Genomic DNA, 14043 nt, shown 5'->3' with positions numbered 1-14043 from the left:
TTCACAATCAAAAATACATATTAATTTATAGCAAAGAAAAAAACCTCGAAGAAAGCAAAGCTCAGCAGCTCTGAAAGCAATGTGTAGTATTTATTGTATAGGCTTTCTTGAAATGGAAATTTATTGTTCTGTATTGAATGCTATCTTATATTCTGCTGTGTATGTGGCCATTTTTTCTCATTTTGTATTTAAGTTTAAAATAAATTTTAAAATTTATTTAAAAAAACATATGAATTTATTTCCTAAAAAAATTCCATGTGAAAAATACATATTAAACCCTTATAAGCAGTTAATAAATGAATTAATTGATGTTTGAGAAGATTTGTCGTAGTATGTTAGGTGTTTTATTTCTTTTGAATCTTGTTCTCTATGTTATTTCTATGTTACTTGTCTTTTATAGATATTCCTCTAAAGTCTTAGTTGATTCCACATCTCATGGGGAAGGTCATCCTTCATTCTTGGGTGGCTAAGTTTAGAGAAGCTTAATATCACATCTGCCATAGGAACCCCTGCAGACCTTCTACCTAGTCACGGATAGTCTGTGTCAACAGAAGTGGTTCACGTGAAATTGTGATTGCCTGTTAACAGTACATATACTAACAAGTCTCTAGATATTTCAGGCAACTAAGTATGAAGAAAAACTTCATTATCATATTGTTATTAAAATGAAAAATATAATTTTAATATAAACAACTTATTAAAGGGTAAAAGTCTGTGTGACTATACTGAAGCACCATTTATTTATATCTGTGATTTCTCCTTTCTGATCTTCAGTGTCTGTCTCTCTAAAATGAGAATATTGGACTATGTGACCTCTAAGATCTCTTCCATCTTGAAATCTGTCATCCTATGAAATTGTAATTTAACCTAGAAGCTCTCACAGAGCTCATAGGCTAGTAAGGACGTAAGATAGAAACAGAGATAATTATACACAGTAGTGGAGCCCAGGCATTGTTATTCCCTGCTAACTACACCCCCCAAAACAAACAAAACCCCTAAAAGTACACTTTGTATAAGGAGTGGGCAGTTGTTCTGACACTGATAATATTTCTTTAACAAGGCATAAAATTCCTTGGATAAGGTTAATTCTTTGATGAGGTGTGAATTCCAGAGGGATACCATAAGGAAGAAGAATAATTAATAGTCAACAACAGAGAATAAGACAGAAAACCAGAGCCAATGGATGTGGTGTTTCAAGGGATTCCCTCAACAGGCCGACCAAGGGACAGAGCTCCTGGACCAAGGAGAGTCGATGACAAAGAACATCAAGGGACAGAGTCATGGAGGAACAGGGTCAAACCTTGTCCTTCATTGGTTCTAAGAATTACAGGCATTGTGTAGCTTCAAGGAAGGCCTGGATTCTCCAACAATGCCAAACATGGTCTCTTTTGGGGAGCCTCAACCTCAGGGCAGAATGCTAAGTCTGAAGGTCCCTGGGAGGTGGAGGCCCATTTGGAAGGGAAAGGACAGTTGCTTCAACTGTTTATGGGCTCAAATTCAAGCCTTCCAAAGTTAGTTGTTCTCAAGTTAGTCAAAGTCTCTCCTATATCTGATGTGTTGTTAGCCTAAGTGCTTATGTGGGACTTGAGGGCATTTTGCCTAGCCAGAGCCAGACCTGGAATGGGGGGGGGGGGGGGGGGATATATAAAAAGGAGATACTGAGTGAGAAATCCCATCTGTGCAAGCCCTGAGTTTTGGTTCTTGGCCACAAATAATATACAGTGCTACATGGTAAGTACATTAGAGAGGTGCAATGTGAAATCCAGGGGGAAGGAACAAGGAAGGGTTCAAGGAGCAGGAGGATCTTTGTCTCTGGGCCAGGTTTCTGCCCAAGGTCTGACCTGGGGAATAGGCCTGGGCAGGACACACAGGACCCAGGGACAAGAAAAAGTACCTAAGATCTGCTGGTGGAGAGAAGCATTTACCAAGAAGGTGTCTTAGCCCCTAGGCAGAGGCTGAGAGGTATTCCAAATTCTCCATCAAAGCTTCCGGCTCCTTTCCTGAGCTCCCTCCCTGCCCTCTGATGTCTGAGGGTAAGCAGGGAAATTCCATGCCCTCCTCCGACCAGGAAACCAGGCAGCTGACTGCTCTCTGGGTCTGGTCCACCCTCTCTGGAATTTTTCCAGGGGGCCCTAGTTTCTTCCTCCTTGTCCTCCACCTGGGAAAAATGGGTGGTTGGAGGAGGGAGGATGGGATTAATAAAGTCATAGAATATCAGAGCTGTCAGAGGTAATGGGACCTTAGAGATGGAGCCCCAACTCTTTGCTTTACAAATGGGGAAACCGAGGCCCAGAGAACAGAAGGGACTGGCTCAGAGATGTACCAGCAATTTGGCGTCAGAGACCGAATAGAAGCCCTCCTCCAGGCAAAGGGCTTAGGCTCCAGATGCAAGGTCATTTGGAGTCATGTCGATTAATATGCAATACATACTGTTCCCTGAGGCCTCTTTAGCCCAGAGGATGTGGTGGAGGAGGGAGTTAGGGGTGGGAGTGAAAAAACCTGACATTTTAATGAATGGTTAGGTAGGTGTGTATTCAGACCTCTTGTTCTTTGCTCTAATCCAAGCCCAGGGGACCCCTCTCTTCCCCCTGGTCTATGACAAGCTCCTTTCCCCCACCTGAAATGATCACCTAGGCTGCCAAATGGGATTAGTGGGAGGTAGAATTTGGGCAAGCCCTTTGTAGTCCTGGTCTCTGACAGAGGAGCTGACGCACATGAATTCAAGCTGGTTCTCTGCCTCCTTAGCCAGAATTGTTGGCTTACCTAGGGGTTAAAATTACAAAAACAGCAGGGGAGAGGGTCAAGTCAAGATGAGAAGGCCAAGCCCAGACACCAGGGTCATGGGGATGAGCAAAGATGCATCAGGACAGACCTGGACACCAAGGCTGGTGCTGTGTGTAGTATGTAGAGCAGTCAAGTCAGCAAGACTTTATTAAGTGCTTACATTACACTAAGTTCTGGGGGAACAAAGAAAGGCAAAAACCCTGGCAAAAACAAAAACGCAGGCCCTGCCTTTAAGGAACTCACATTCAAATGTGGAAGACAACAGGCAAATACATGTACAAGATCTACACAGAAGAAATTGGAAGTAATAGAGGCAAGGCATTAGGATTAAGGACTAGGAAAGTCTTCCTGTAGAAGAGATTTTAGTGGGACCTTGAAGGAAGCCAGGGAAGCCATGAGGTGGAGATGAGCAAGAGCATTCCAGGCACAGAGGACAGTGGGGAAAGCACCTAGAGTCAGGAGATGAAATGTCTTGTGTGAGGAACAGACAGGATGTTAACGAAGACTATGTGGGGTATGTGGAAGGGAGTAAAGTCTAAAAGGTGGTGAAGGACGTTCAAAGCCAAACAGGGTTTTATATTTGATCCTGGAGGTATTAGGAAGTCATTGGAAGTTTAGTGAATTGGGGGAGGGAAAAGGTGATATGATCAGTCCTGAGTTTGAATTCCAGAGTTAGAAAAGCCTCGGGCTTGTCTAGTGCCCCACCCCCTACCCAGTGCTGGTACCCCCTCTGCACTGTCCTGAATAGTTGACCTTGAAGCCTTTCTTAAATACTTCCACTACTGGAGAGCCCACTACAAAGACTGCCTTTGCTTGTCCTTATTCAGTCATATTAGACTCTTCTTGACCCCATTTGAGGTTTTCTTTTGGCAGAGATACTGGAGTGGTTTACCATTTCCTTCTCCAGCTCATTTTACAGATGAGGAAACTGAGGCAAACAGGGTTAAGTAACTTGCTCAGGGTCATACAGTTAGTAAGTGTCTGAAGTTGGATTTGAACTCAGTCTTCCTGACTCCAGACCTGGAGTTCTATCCACTACATCACCCTACTGCTAGACAGCTTTAATTGTTGGGATGATGGAAAGAGCACTTTTCAGTCACCTACCACCTGGGTGGTTTGGGGCAAGTACTTCAAATTCTCTGGGTCTGTTTGTTCATTTTTAAAATGAAGGAGTTGATGTGGATGGCTTTCCAGGTCCCTTGTGGTCCTTAGTCTGGGATATTCTTTATACTGAGCTGAAATCTTTCTCCCTGGGACTTCCCCCATTGCTTCTGTAGTTCAGTCCTCTAGAGTAAAATTGAACCCCCTCTTCCTAGAACAGACTTTCAGATAACCCCACTCATTAGCCTGGAGCAGTTTGACTTCCATCACCCAATCCTTTGCTTGGCAGCCATAGGAAGAGCCTGGTTTTACAGTCAGGAGACCTGGATTTGAGCCCCAATTCAGATCTTAGCTAGTTGTGCAAATCACTTCATATATCTGAGCCTGTTTCCTCTTCTATGAAATGGGGTCTGTAAAATTTGAACCATCTCCCCTTCCACACAACATACAAACACGCACACGCACACACACACACACACAAAGTTGTACAGAAAGTGCTCTTTGGGTTGTATTATGAATTAAGGAAGGGAGAGGCATAGGAATTGAGATACTTTTGATTAGGGGAAAGGGAGAGCTAGGGATCCTGGGAGGCAGGCTGACCTAGGGGTAGGGAGACTGAGGGGAGAGGAGTCTGGGAACCTGAGACCCTGAATGAGGGGCACAGGGACTGGTAAAGAGAACTGCTGCTGCCTCCACAGCTGTGCCTGGCACTGCCCAGAGCCCAGAGGTCTCAGTGGCATCCCTGCCCTGATCTGTAGAGGGAGAGTTGAATTCAGCCTGCGACTCACCAGACCTTGGGTGATCCAGAAAAAGATGGGCCCCCAGAATGGGGGTGGGTGGATAGTGGAGGGGTTCTCTTCCTCTTTTTTCACTCTCTTCTATCCATTGATCCGCTCCTCCTGGGGACAGTACATAATCCCAAGGCTTCTTGTACCTGCTTCCATCCTTAGTACAAAGGATTTTCTGGTAGGTTCTTTTCAGAGTCCACAGCCTCACACCCCTTTACTTTTCCCCTCTTCTTATCCCCCAATCTCCCTATTTTTCCACCAGCATCTGACGCTAGAGAGGCTTGCTTGAAGCCAACAATTCTTCCCCACTCTTCCCTGAGTTCCTGCCTGCTTTCTCAGCTCAAGGATCCCACAGCGGCTGGGACCAAGGCCTTTTTATCTGTAGAGCTCCTGGCAAGTGGAGGAGAGTCACAGGTGAGGGGGAAACAGGGCCTTGGAAAGATATTCCTAAATGTAAGGGTTTGTATGATGTGATAGCCAGTGATAAAGTTGCATTCTGTCTTTGCCTAAGTCTCCAAGCTGCTGGGATGGTTCATTAGCAGTGCTGTCAAACTCAGAGACACCCTGCTAAACTGTACCTAAGGATTTCTGTAGGTGGCATATTGACTTAGAAAACCACATACTAACATTATCAATGTTCTATTGCATTTTTATTTATTTTGTTAACGATTTCCCAATTACATCTTAATTGGATTTGGTTGGAAATGTTGCCCAGCCATGTGTCTGATGCCTCTGCCATTACAGTATCTACCTGAGTTCCCTGGGGAGGCCTGGAGATCAGAATTACCTCCAAGCGCCATACTCTGTGAGGCAGGTAGTGCAAATACTGTTATCCCCATTTTACAGATGAGGAAATTGAGACTCAGAGAGGATCATAGGACCTGGGGCTGAACAGGACCTTGGAAATCAATTGGCTTTCTTGGCGCAGAGGAAAGTGGTTCAAGTAGATCCTTGTTCTACTTTAGGAAAAAATACAAACTCCTCTGTCATTTAAAGCTCTTCCCAGTCTGGTTTCAGCTTGTCCTTCCAGGCTGACCACACATTATTTCCCATCACATGCTAGGGTGCAGCTGACCAATCTACTTTCTATGCATCCTGTATAAGAGATTCCAGAAACACTTTCAGCCTTGTCTCTTGGCTCCTAGGACTCTTGACACATTTATTTATCTTAAAACTATAAAGTAGCTCAACGGTGGGGAACCTGTGGCCTCCAGGCCACATGTGGCCCTCTAGGTCCTCAAGTGAGGCCTTTTGACTGAATCTAACTTCACAGAACAAATTCTTTTAACAAAAGGATTTGTTCTATGTAACTTAAACTTGGTCAAAAGGCCACACCCAAGGATGTAGAAGGCCACATGTACCCTTGAGGTGGCAGGTTCCCCACCCTTGAAGTAGTGACTGAGGGCTTGGAACCTTGACTAATTGCTCTGGGGCCCAGGCTTCCTAGGGATTTGAGAGTCAAGCTTAGGAAGATGAGGATGCAGTTGTCTTACTTCATAAACTGGAATGGAAGGCAGGAACACCTGTGCCAGGCTGGAGTACCAGCATCCATCAAATGCCCCTCTGAGCTGGGCACAGAGACAGTGAGGGTTGGGTAGGAAGAGCCAGGGAGCTAGATATTCATTCCGGCCTTTTCCCTGGGCGACTCTGGATAAGTCCTTTCTCCTTGGTGAGTCTTTGTTTCCACATCCGTGAACAGGCTAGCATGCTAACCGCTCTTCTGGATCTTCTTTCCCTGCTCTTAGGGATTTGGTGGGAGCAAGGAAGCGACCTGGACCTACCTTCTTAAAGAGAGTCTCATTAGTGAGAGTCAGAGCTGGAACAGACCTTTGCTCTCTTGTTTTATAGAAGAGGAAACCAATCTGAGATGGGGTGTGCCTGGCTCAGGGCAACATGCCTAGGAAGTAGCACAGTTTCAGTACCTAGGTGCTGGAAACACCCGTAGACCAACTGAGTGACAACCTTCCTCCTTCTTCCCATTGAACCTGGAAGGCAGGGAACTTTGGGGGACTTAGGCCACAGTGACAACCTGTGGGGCAGAAGGCTGGTGGGAGGGTGGCAGAGAACTCCTACTCTTATTGGCCACTTGGTTGGTCATTCAGTAGTACTGCTTTTGGCAAAGAACTCTCTCCTCTCCTCATCACCCCCACTTCCTACCCCGGGTGTGTGTCTGAGGCGGCCCCAGGGATTGGTTGCTTGGTGGTCGGACCCGGTTCGCTCCCTCCTAGTTAGGGACAAGTGCCCCATTGTCCAGGCCGGCTAGGGCCTTAATTACATCCACATGCCGGGCAGGCGGGCAGGCAGGCGGGGCTGCTTCTTGGCTCTGGGATGAGTTGGGGGGGGTGTGGATGGGGAGGGAAGGGGAAAACAGCTTGGCTGTTTTCACCAAGGGCCTGTTCCCCCCAACGCAGTACCCCATCCCCAATACCTCTCCCTCAGTTCCTGTAGGTCCTGGATCCCTCCATGTACTCTCAGGAGATGGGGTGTGTGTGTGTGTAAGTTTTCAAATGCTTCACTTGGTGAAGTATAGGGGGCAGAGTGCAGAATACCTTTTGTGGGATGCAGACCCAGCCAAAACCTTCCCCGCTCCTAACATCCTATCCAAAATAGGGAGAATAATAACTCACATTGATATAGCCTTCTACTTAAAGGCTTCATCAGATGTCTCCTCTATGCCTAGGACAGGACCTTTGGCTCTCAAAGGCTGTGCCAACAGTGCACAAACTTTGGTAGACTGTACCAAGCTGAAAAGGCTTCCAATGCCATTCTGGCAACTGACTGCACATTTGGCTCCAGAGGCCCAGATAAGCTTGGACAGGCTTGTGATGATGAATGTTTTAACCACAGTAAATCTTGAACACCATCTACTAAGTTAATTTTTATTTTATTTTAAATTTTTCAGTAACAAGCATTTATTTTCTCTCCTTCCCACCTCCCCACCCTCTCTCATTGAAAAAGAAAAAGAAAAACAAGCCCTTAGTAACAAATATGCATAGTAAAACAAGACAGATTCCTGCATTGGTCATGTCCAAAAATGTGTCTCATTCAACATCCTGAGTCCATCACCTCTCAGTCAGAAGGTAGGTAGTGTGCATCATCATGGGTCCCATCCAATAGGAGTTAATGACTTATTGCATTGATTAACGTTCTTAAGTTTTTCAAAGTTTGTCTTTGCAATGTTGTTGTCCTTGTACTAACTGTCCTGGTTCTGTTCACTGCACACTCTACATTAGTTACCACAACCAGTTGTCTCTGAAAACGTCCCTTTTCATCATCTCTTACAGATCATCTCTAAGTTATAGAAAGGTTATGATTTGTCCTTCTAGAGATATTCATACACAGAACATCTCAGATCCTTGAAAACAGTAATACACAGCCAAACTTTAAAGCACTTTTGTCACAACACAGGAGAGTAGTAAAGTATTGTTCTCCTCCCCCTTTCCCTTCATAGAGGAAATGGACGCCTAGAGAGGTAAGGTGACTAGTTGTTGTCACAGATGTGTCTGACTCTTCCTGACTCCATTTGTGGTCTCCTTGGTAGAGATACCAGAATGGTTTATCATTTCCCTCTCCAGTTCATTTTATAAATTAGAAACTGAGGGAAACAGGGTTAAGTGACTTGCCCAGGGTCACATAGCTAGTAAGTTTCTGAAGCTGGATTTGAACTCAGGAAGATGAATCTTCCTGATTTCAGGTCTGGTAGTCTATCCACTGGGCCACCTAGCTGCCCAAGGTGACTAGTACAAAGGTCACAAAGCTAGTAAATATCAAGCCAAGTATCCATGAATCCAAGCAAAGCTCTCTTCTCACTATCAGCCTCTGGAGGGCTGAGGAAAGCACATAGTCAGAGATGACAGATAAAGAGAGCTGAGAATTGAAGTCATCTCTCTGCCAGGAAAGGTGTTGGCTGGACCTCTCCCATGAGGTCAGTCCCTTGCTCCACTATGCCAGTGATGGGATGATGGTAGTGGTAGTGGAATAGATCTATTGGCAACCTTAGGCACTGGCCAGGCATCTCTACAACACCTCTTTCTTGACATTTTTGGTCTTTGGGGAAGGCCAGGGAAGGACAGGAGTGGGGTGGTGGTTAGAATCATTCTAGTACAATAGTAGCATATAGTAAAAGGAGACTGTAGGCAAGTTGAGACAGTACAAGGCCTGAGTTAGGGTGGTTACTGTTGGGATGGAAAGGAAGGAAGGAACCAGGAAGAAGCATAAATATGGTGGACAGAGTCCTAGGCTTGAATGACAGTTTTGGCACCTATTCATTGTGGGACCTTTGGAAAAATTCTTTACCTCTCTGGGCTCATACATAGCTTCTTCATCTATAAAATGATGGGGGCCAGACTTGATATCCACTAACATTTCCTCCAGCTTTACCATTCCATTACACCATGAGACAGATACAAAAAAGAATCAATGGGACTTGACCGGTTGTATTTAGTTATGGGGTACCATGTTTGAGGAACAGCATTGACAAGCTGGAGCAACTATGGAAGAAGATAACCCAAATTGGGAAGGGACTGGAGAACATGCCATACAAAGATGAGTGGGAGAAAAGGCTTGGGAGAGGCAGGGGATCATTGCTTTCTTCAAGTATTTGAAAGGCTGTTAAGGAGAAGATGGATTGTATTTGTTCTGCTTGGCCCCAGATGGTAGAACTAGGAGTGGTGGGTAGAAATTTCAGAAAAGCAGATTTTGGCTTGATGTAAGGAAAACTTACATAAAAGCAGAATTTTCCCAAAGAAGAATGGGCTAACTCATAAGGTAGGGAGTTTTCCATCACAGGAGGTCTTCAAGTAGAGGCTAGATGGCCACTGATCAGTGAGGCTGCAGAAAGGTCTCCAGTAATGAAATGGGTTGGAAAAGATGAACTCTGAGGTTCATGTATGCATGTGTACATGTGTTCAAGCACATGTTGTGGGGGGAAGGGAAAGGAAAAGAGCAGTCAAATGCAATATTTCACAACTATAAGAAAAAAAACTCTGGTTTTATTAACATAGTTAAATGCATACTGGAAGAAGAGTTGGAAAATGATATTTGGTTGGGTCTGTGGGGATGGCAGGATATCCAGATGGAAGTTTCTGGAAGCAGCAGGGGATTTGGAACCAGAGATCAGTAGTAAATATGTAGAGATGAGAATTATGTGCATTGAAGTGTTCGTTGAAGCCTTGAGAATGAAAGGGTATGAATGAGAAAATGAAGAAAAGAGAGCTTGGAATCAAATTTTGGAGAATGCCCACAGATAAGAGACTGGAGGAGAAATAGGAGTCAGCAAAGCTGACAAAGAAGACTTTGGGCTTATAATCTAGAACTGAAATTTAGTAGTGGCTGGATGACCCAGGCACAGACTTTTCTCCTTCCTGGCCTGAGTTTCCCTCTCTATAAAATGCAGTGGTTGACCAGTTGATATCAACGAGCGAGTAAGAGCAAAATAGTTTAATTTCCATATGTGTACTCCAGAAAAGATAAAGCAATAGAGTGCCATACTTCATAAAGATTGAGAATAATGAGAGATGCTACCGTGAATGCTTTCATTCAGCCTAGGTCTGCCAAAGGGGATATTCAGAAGCCTGTACGAGACTAAAGGGTGGGGGTAGGGTCTAGATTAGCAAAGAAGACAGAAAAGGAAAATGATAATTGTTGGAGTAACTGTGGTAAAACAGTTTTCAATGTTGGTAGAATGTGAATTGGTCCAGTCATTCTGGAAAGCATTTTGGAACTATGCTCCGAAAAGGTCATTAAATGGTGTATTCCTTTTGACCCAGTGATGGGTTTAAGCCAGTAGGCTTAAACACTAAAGAGATCAGAGAAAGGAAAAGGGCCCATAAATACAAAGATACTTATAGTATCTCCTTTTGTGATGGCAAAGAACTGGAAACCAAGGAGGTGCCTATCAATTGGTGAGTGGCTGAACAGATATATTAATGTCACTGATTATCTCCCTATAAGAAATCACAAAACTAGGAAAGACTTGTATAGTGATACAGAGTGAAGTAAGCAGAACTAAGAGAACAACTTACGGACTTCGTTACAAAGGAAAACAATTCGGAAACATTTAAGATTTCTAACCAATGCAATAATCAACCACGATTGGAGGGGATCGATGATGATGCGTGCTGCTCACCCCTTCTCAGAGTGATGGGCTCAAGGCACAGAGTTAGACAAAGGTTTTTTGTATATGTCAAACTTGTAAATTTGTTTTGCTTTACTATGCTTATTTGTGTAACAAGTACTATGTTTTTCTTTCTTTTTATTATGGGGGGGAAGTATATGCAGAGGCAAGTGAGAGCTAGGGCTGGTATTTTCCCCCCAAAAAGAAGAAAAAAAGGTAAGAGGGTGACTGAAGCATTTTTTAAAAAGGCACAGAAGAGAGGAACATTTAGAAGGAAAGAGACAAGCAATATAGCTTTGAAAGTAACATGTTGAATTTATTATATACTTTTAAAAAACAAGCTGTAATAGAGAGATTTATGGTTTCACATATAATGCTTTCTTTTCTACTTTGCAAAAGGCATTGTTCTTTTTGGGATGTTTTTAAAATTAAAAATAAAATTTTTTTAATTCATTAGTTAGTCTAGATGATTTTTCAGTACTGTTCAATGCTGCAGAGAGGTCAAAGATTATTAGGTCTGAGAAAAGGTCATTAGATATGGACATGAGGGTCATTGGTGATTGTAGAGAAAGTCCATTCAGTAGAATGGTGAGGGCAGAAATCAAATTTAAGGAAATTAGGGGGAAGTGAATGGTGGGAAAGTGAAGGCAGCATATGTGGATAATCTATTGGAGAAATCTGATTGGAGAACAGGTTAGTAGCTTTTGGGGAAGAACCTTGTACGTGGAGAGATGGAGAAAGATGAAAATGCTAGAGAGAAGGAGCATTATTGGGAGATCAAACTAACTGACTAATATGGTCATCACTTTCTGACCAACTGGACTCCTTCCAGTGCCTTCATCTGGATGTCTACCTCTTATGCTTCTGGAATACTTAGCTCAGAGACTGGCACAAATAAGTGCTTAATAGATGCTGGATCATTATTTATGTTTCTACCTACTGGACCCATTACTCAATCTCACCTCTGGTTGTTACCAGCAAGCATCTAGTTGCTGGTGACCTTGGTTTGCCCCCCCAAAGTCCTTCCTTTTTTAACATCCTGTGTCCTCCATGCCTCTTCTCCTGATCTCCTAGCTTCCTTCAAGTCTCAGGGAAAGTCCCACCTTCTGCAAGAAGTCTCTCTCAGTCTTTTCTAATCTTAGTGCCTTCCCTCTGAAACTATCTCCAGTTCATGGGGGTCATTTCCAGGCCTCCTGATCTATATCTGGCCACTAGAGTCAGATGGCTCCAGAAGAGAAAGTGACGCTGGTGACTCTACACAGCCTCACCTCACTTAAATCCAATTCACATGTAAGTCATGGCATCAGCTCCCTGATATCATGGTCCTCTTCAAGAATGAAGGACAAAACAACATCCCCAGTTCATGCTCTATCTTGCTTGTACATAGTCTTGGCAATCTGTTTCCTTCGTTAGATTGTGAGCAAAAAACCAAACCAAACCAAACCAGGGGCTGTTTTTTGCCTTTTCTTGTATCCCCAGTACTATTCCAGTTGAGTGGTTAACTTGGTCAGGAGAGCTGAGCCTATGATTATTCCTGGCCTGGGCTGATTCTTGGTTCAGAAAGTTGGAGGCAGGTTTATGTAGAAGGCCCAGGATCTATTCTTAGGGAGCTGATGGCCAACTTATGAGGTTCCTGATCCAGTGGATGATCCTGTGGGTCAGTCTATCCCCATTCCCAGTGAGTCCTCTGGTTGCTCACATAAAGATTTCCAAGCCAGACACATAAGAAGAGAGGCAACTCCCAATTAAATCAATATGTACCTGGTTATATGTTAAAGAGAGGCATCAGAGGAGTAAGGTCTCCACAAAATGGAAACTCTACAATGACTCTACCTACCTGTCAGTGCTCTCCAAGACACCATTCCTTACTTCCACCCACCTTCCCCAAGACCTGGTAACAGAATCCCTGGAGCTCCATTGGATAGAAGGAAGGATGTAGGTCAGGATCACTTTAAGTAGGTCAGATTTCCTCCGCACTGGGGCCCAGTAACCTAGGCTAGCTCATTTCCTGGTCTCATTTACCCAAGATACTACCTATACTCTACACATACACAGCCATTACACATGCTCAGATGCATCATGCGTTCCATGTTGTGTTCTAATAGGCACAATCAACCTTTATGTAGCATTTTAAATTAAATCAAAACTCTGTATACATTATCTCACTGCAGTCTCACAATCACCATGTGAAATGTATTATTATCCCCATTTACAGATAAGAAAATTGAATCTTCCTGACACTAAATCTAGCAACTGATTGGCTGTATCACTCTGTTTCTCTGCCATAAAGGGACACTCCTTCTCGGAGAGTCTTTTGTTATTGGCCTAATCAAATCCCATCTACTTATGCTTCAAGGCCCTGCTACCCTTGACCACCACCAGTCCAATGTAAACTTGGAACCTGTACCTTACAATTTAATATCAGACAGTTTCAATGGGAATCTTGTTTTCTCTATGAGCTATTTTACCAAGTAGATGGTGAGTGATCTCCCTAATCTGCTTCCCTGAGTCCTAGGGGCTGGGCATGGAGGTGAATGGTCAGAGCCTTCTAACGTGACTCTGGAAAAACCAAGAAACTCGGGTTACTTGAGATTTCCCCTCTAAGAACCCTGGGCTGGGGTTTGAGGAATCCAAGTCTAGTGTCCTAGAATTTCTGATGCTCTTGTCCCTGATGTAGGGTAGGTATAAGGTCTATTCCTGACCCTTGGACCTGACATATCCCTTAACTGGTAAGTTCTGGTCCGGTCCCTTGAAGTCCTAAGAAGTCTCTGGCTAGGGAGAAGAGGAAAAGGTGGATCAGAACTGACTGAGGAGGGGGAAGGCAGTGAGGCCCAGGCTGAGGGGCTTGGGGAGAGCCAGGGAAGAGGCTTAGCACTTCATCAGAGCAAGTGAGTCACAGCCCCCAGCCCAACCCCTTCCCCTCAATTTACACACTTAACAGTCTTCTCCCCTCCCCTCTTTCCCCTCTTCCAATCCAACCAGGATTTATATAGACCTTAGGTCATTTCCCTCCTTTTCCTTTGGAAACCCTTCCCCCCTCCCTCAGCTCACAGCCCTATGTCCCCTTCCCCTTGCACACAGACTCCATTCTTCCAACCCAGGCCTCTTTTGTAGGGGGTACAGTGGGAAAAGGAGGTGCCAAACTCACTAGTGGGTACACAGGTAGCACCTTCCCTTTCCCTCTCCCCCAAAAGGAAGTTCTTCCCCACTTCATTAGAGCATTTTATCAGGGCTCTTCTGATCCCCTCACATTCT

This window comes from Notamacropus eugenii, chromosome 1 (genome assembly GCF_028372415.1).
Source record: "Notamacropus eugenii isolate mMacEug1 chromosome 1, mMacEug1.pri_v2, whole genome shotgun sequence".
Classification (NCBI taxonomy): Eukaryota; Metazoa; Chordata; class Mammalia; order Diprotodontia; family Macropodidae; genus Notamacropus; species Notamacropus eugenii.
Note: the sequence above shows the minus strand (reverse complement) of the source record.